The following is a 6000-nucleotide window of genomic DNA, read 5'->3' on the forward strand; positions in this document are numbered from 1 at the left end:
ATTTAGGTTTTCTGTGATTTCCCTAAATAGCTTCAGGCACATAAATACCTTCGGGCAAATGTCGGGACGGTTCCTTTGAAAGGGCATGGCCAACTTCCTTCCCCATCCTCCCCTAATCCGAGGGGACTGATGATCTCGCTGTTTGGTCCCCTCCCGCAAAACAACCAAGCAGCCAACCTTCCTTAGATTTTGCTGACTCTATTGAGAATGAAGGTATTGGTACTTCAAAAAGGTAATGATCGATCTTTATCGCAAATCTTCCTCTGGTGCCCTCTGTTATAACCACGGTGTTAACCACCAGTTTTTTTCACTGATTGTATCTTTCATTTTACTCTCCAATTGAAAGTTTGTCGTTCTTCACTGAAGTCTAATCCAAAAGCCTCAGGCTGTGACTGAAAAAGAAATTATATTGCGGTTATCGCTTATCCATAATTGACCCCTTTTTTGCGATTGCTATAGGAACATGAATAGTTGATAAGCTGTGCTCTCTCGCAACTATGCTTTTTCGTGAACTTCGCTGTCTATCTGTGTTTGGTTTCCCGTCGTTGTCGCGGTTGCGTTGTGGTTCTTGTTCCTTCTACGTGTGGCAGCAGTGATGTGTATGGATATTTGCGCCGTGTACCATCTTTGGTTTGGTGCATATAGTTTCCGGCAAGGGGTCTGGAGGGAGTCGGTCGGTTGTTGCCGACGAGGGAAGTTATCTCCACGCGGTGCAGTCGGCTGGGGCCGCTGGCAGCCCCTGCGCAGTGTCGGAGCGTGTGTGGTGCTGTCCGATCGCCACGAGGTTCGTGGTTCACCGACCGAGGACGTCAAAGTTGAGTAGTAGTTTCAACTACCCAAGCCACGTCTATTCATGTTGTGGTGGTTCGCTTCGGTGGTTTGCTGTTGGGGAGGTTTCCAGTGAGCAACACCGAGTGGGTCTACTACTGAGATTTAGCCGCTATGCGGTGCAGTTAACTTTTTTTGGTCGACTACGATTTGAGTGCACCAGTGGAATTTTCTGTCTTATGGCCGTTAGTGTTCCGGTTACCTGCCCTGGCCACTAACGTAATTTCAGGCAGCGTCCTTTCCTCACCTGTTGTCGCTGTCCAACATGGTGTATAATTTTGACAGATAGTACGTACTCCATTGTGGATTATCACGTTTGTAACATTGAGGGTTTGAGTTCTCATGTACTGATTGACGGGAAGCAAGTCGTTGTGTCGGTCATTCTGTAGCTGTCCCCTGGTTGGGTTCTGCGGATCAAGTATAATTGGGCTCACCACCTAAAAAAAAAATGGTTCAAATGGCTCTGAGTACTATGGGACTCAACTGCTGTGGTCATCAGTCCCCTAGAACTTAGAACTACTTAAACCTAACTAACCTAAGGACATCACACACATCCATGCCCGAGGCAGGATTCGAACCTGCGACCGTAGCAGTCGCACGGTTCCGGACTGCGCGCCTAGAACCGCGAGACCACCGCGGCCGGCAGGCTCACCACCTGTCTCACCTAAGTGAACGAGGGCAGACCGACCTCCCTGGAGGCTTTCTGAGTGCCACCGGTGTTTAATTATCTGTTGTCAGCTATTTTAAATTTTAGGCTTATAGTTATTTGTTTTGTTTTCTTAAAATTTTGCAAAATTAATTTTTAAATTTAACTTTCAAGCTTAAACACTGCAGCCTTCTGCCTTTAAAGGTCTATGGTAATATATTCTGAAGTTCTGAAATTTAATTGTGGCCCTCAGCTACTTGTGTTGGGTCTTGCATATCTTGCTTTTTTGGGTTTTAAATTATTTTGTTGCTATCTTAATTGAATTTTGATTTTTCTAAGATTTCTTGTTGGCCTTCTGCCTTTAAAGGTCTGTGGTAATATATTCTAAAATTTTGGAATTTAATTGTGGCCCTCAGCCATTTGTATTGCACTTTGCGTATGTTGTTCTTTGAATTATTTTATCGCTATCTTAATTGGATTTTTATCTTGTTAAGATTTCTTGTTGGAGGCCTTCAGCCGTGAAAGAGTTGCATTGCGTAAAGATTCGGCTATGTGCCGCTTTGGTTGTAAAGTTTATTAAATTACGATAAATGACAATTATAAGCAAAAACTGACCTCAACCATTGGCCCTTTCCACAATCCTATTACCTGTTCTGCCCAGCGGGTTTAGCGGGCGTCTCAGTTGACAACGAGTATTTTGAACGAATTCCAAAATTGATATAGGCCAGCGGTAAGTGGTGCAATGCTTCAGTTTTCTAGGGAACAATTTAACATACTTAATTTACAAAATGATGCACAAAGTTGTCGTGTAGACAGTAGAGATCGCTATACAGCAACTAAATTAAGCGCACCTAGGACAAAATCCATTTACATCTAGATGAATAATAAATTATTTAAATGCGTTACTGTTATGTTTTATTCTCTTCTTAACTAAATAGTCAGAAATGATACTTCAATCGATCTAGCTTTTAAAAAAGCTGACGATAATTACTACACAAAATTAAAAAATCCGTAGAATGGGTGAAACTCGTTCGTTCACAAGTTAAAAGCTACTGGCTGTCATCCTGCAGGCGCGAAAAATCAAGAATGAATTACGTGTTCGCAATATACAGTGAAGTTGCAGTCACGACGAAATTAAAGGCCCTTTCTCCCTGCGTAATGAAGTTTAGATACAGGCAGAGTTTAGCACGCCGTGGGTGGGTAATTCCGCCATTGGACGAGGTGTGTCTCTGCGTGACCTGTACACGGCTACCATTTCTCGACATTCGACGAGACAGATTGTCAATACTCAGTATCAAGTATCGCGGATAAAAACGCTCTTCATTAGTTAAAACAAATTTGGGGGATGGCTACCGCCAAAACCTTTCTCTCAAGTTATCACAGCGTCAGTCAATCGTTGAATCAATATAGCTTCAAGTCCTCTCAACTCCTTTCCCGAGGATTATGGTTAGTGGAATATATTTAGTGTTTTTCTTCTTTAGGATCAGCAGCATAAAATATATCTGATAACAACGTGGTTGTTAGAATTAGATGCACCAAAATGGGTCCTAATAATAACTAATCTTTATGCACGACAGACTGTTCAGTTATTTATCGACGTTGTCAAGTACGTCTAGACTGATGCGACGTCTACATTACGTCGTTAGTGAACTTACAACATTTTAATAAAATGGTAAATGACGTAAATATATCGAAAATACCGTATACCGGCGTAAGAGTGGAACTGTCAGACTACTGTCATACCGTAATCAACGTTTTATTTTCAATATATTTACGTCATTTTCCACCTTATTAAAACAGTGATAGTTTTAAGGTAGTTCCCTAACGATGTAATACGGACTTCACATCAATCTAGAAGTACTTGACAATGGCTATAAATGCCGAAACTGTTTGCCATGAATAAATATTAGTTATTATTAGCAGCTATTTTGGTGCATCTAATAATATTTCGAATTATTCCTAACGCTGTGGAACTAGCATTGTTCACTCTGTGAGCTGTCGTTTGTGCTATTTAGCGCACTCCTAGGATCGTATAGTCAAATCTCTGGGAATCTACAGTTCAGGGAAGCATCCCGCAACATCTAGAAAATTTTAAGGAAATGATAACGTCACGAAAACAGAAACATCTTATTGAATGATAATTAACAGCGGTCACCCAATCAAGCATGATAATATAGGTGTAACACTACACATAGATGTGTTAATGACACGAGGGATCATCTATCCGTAACAGAAGCAAGCGATCAGCCATTGAGATAAGTGAATGGATATTTAATTAAAAGGACAAGGGAATATAATTGATAAATCAAAGCTGGTCACAGGCAGGTGAGCAACATAGAAGCATAATCATGAGAATAATTCATGGATACATCCAATGACTGCAAGAGTGTTTATTGGTTAAAGAAAGAACACAAAAAACTCAGTATTAACACCAGTATGATCGCCAAAGTGCATGAGGAAAGCAGCTAGCTGGCTGCACAACGTTAAAACTGTGCCACTGGATCCTGCTGGGAGGTAACTAACATCGTGTCCCTACCGAGTCGGTGACTGCAGTGCCGGCACATTCTTATCACACTCGTGCAGCAGTAATGCGGAAGGCGGTGGCAGTGATTCCGAGTTCAGCTCACCCTCTGTACCCAGTACTGAGTGGAGACATCGTTCTATACTGCTGCTAGGTTCGTGTGGCAGAAAGTCTTTACTGTTCGATCATTTGCCTGCTACTTTTCTCTTTCTTACCACTCTGAAGCTTGGCTGTTTGTGCTAGAGCAGGAATCCCTCCAGCCGATAGTGGCAGGCATTGTGAGGTCCGTGCAGTAATAATTTTCTAATAAGGATAAACGAATTCCTACTCCTGCAGATTTCGTTCGTTTAACATAGACAAATGTAATGTATTGCGAATACATAGAAAGAAGGATCCTTTATTGTATGATTATATGATAGAGGAACAAACACTGGTAGCAGTTACTTCTGTTAAATATCTGGGAGTATGCGTGCGGAACGATTTGAAGTGGAATGATCATATAAAATTAATTGTTGGTAAGGCGGGTACCAGGTTGAGATTCATTGGGAGAGTGCTTAGAAAATGTAGTTCATCAACAAAGGAGGTGGCTTACAAAACACTCGTTCGACCTATACTTGAGTATTGCTCATCAGTGTGGGATCCGTACCAGATCGGGTTGACGGAGGAGATAGAGAAGATCCAAAGAAGAGCGGCGCGTTTCGTCACAGGGTTATTTGGTAACCCTGATAGCGTTACGGAGATGTTTAATAAACTCAAGTGGCAGACTCTGCAAGAGAGGCGCTCTGCATCGCGGTGTAGCTTGCTCGCCAGGTTTCGAGAGCGTGCGTTTCTGGATGAGGTATCGAGTATATTGCTTCCCCCTACTTATACCTCCCGAGGAGATCACGAATGTAAAATTAGAGAGATTAGAGCGCGCACGGAGGCTTTCAGACAGTCGTTCTTCCCGCGAACCATACGCTACTGGAACAGGAAAGGGAGGTAATGACAGTGGCACGTAAAGTGCCCTCCGCCACACACCGTTGGGTGGCTTGCGGAGTATGAATGTAGATGTAGATGTAGATTAACCAGCAGTGCTGTGGTGAGCGACAGAGGAAATGACACCTCTCCACCCCATGGTACAATTCTGAAACTGACAAATACGAAATCTTCCATATCGGCATGCACAAGAAAGCATGCACTCTACAAAATATAGGACAATGAACCAATGAGGAAGCTTTTCCAAAAGATTAGACTGAACGTTCTTGCATAGTGTGTTTGCCATGGCAAACGGCATTTCTCACACTGCAGCTTTTTTGAAAGGCTACACATGGCTTAGTTTTTTTTTATCTTTGTAAAGCGATTCTTCGAGCAATTCTGTTTGTCCGGGAGGTATTCGCCGCTCTGTCCCACTGGAGTATGGGCGTTGGTGAAGCGAATTCCATTCTCAGCTACCTGTGCTGGGAGAGAACCTTCAAATCTGACATATTTATGATGCTTCTCCCTGTTCCCTTAAGTAAATTCTTCTCTCTTTCCCACCAGCTTGGACGCTTTCAGATTTGCAGAAAAATAACAATCCCTCACTGTAATAAAACCAAGGTAGAGGAGAAGGAATCAGGTGGGTAGTCACTGGTAGTAGTTGTGTTGCAGAGGAAGAGGGCGTCTACACTGACCGCATGGGATGCGCATATAACATTATGAAATGTGTTGCGTGACAGTTTTTGGAAAAAGTTGCCTTGTAACATCATCTTCCTGCCGTGAATAAAGTGGACGCCAGTGAAGCTGTATTAGGATTCATCTGTAGCAGAAGTTCAACAAGGACGTTTTAAGTGACAGTCGACACTGTTTTTTTGTTTTGTTTCACACACTCATCATCTGACGAGCATCATGCAAGGTTCAGTCTGATGCAAAGGTAAACAACATGAAAATACGGAAGCACACTTATGTAAAAGCCACCTCAAGTTTACTCATAAGCCGCGCGGAGTGGCCGCGCGGTTAGAGGCGCCATGTCATGGACTGCGCGGCCCCT

Source organism: Schistocerca nitens, chromosome 6 (assembly GCF_023898315.1).
Source record: "Schistocerca nitens isolate TAMUIC-IGC-003100 chromosome 6, iqSchNite1.1, whole genome shotgun sequence".
Lineage (NCBI taxonomy): Eukaryota > Metazoa > Arthropoda > Insecta > Orthoptera > Acrididae > Schistocerca > Schistocerca nitens.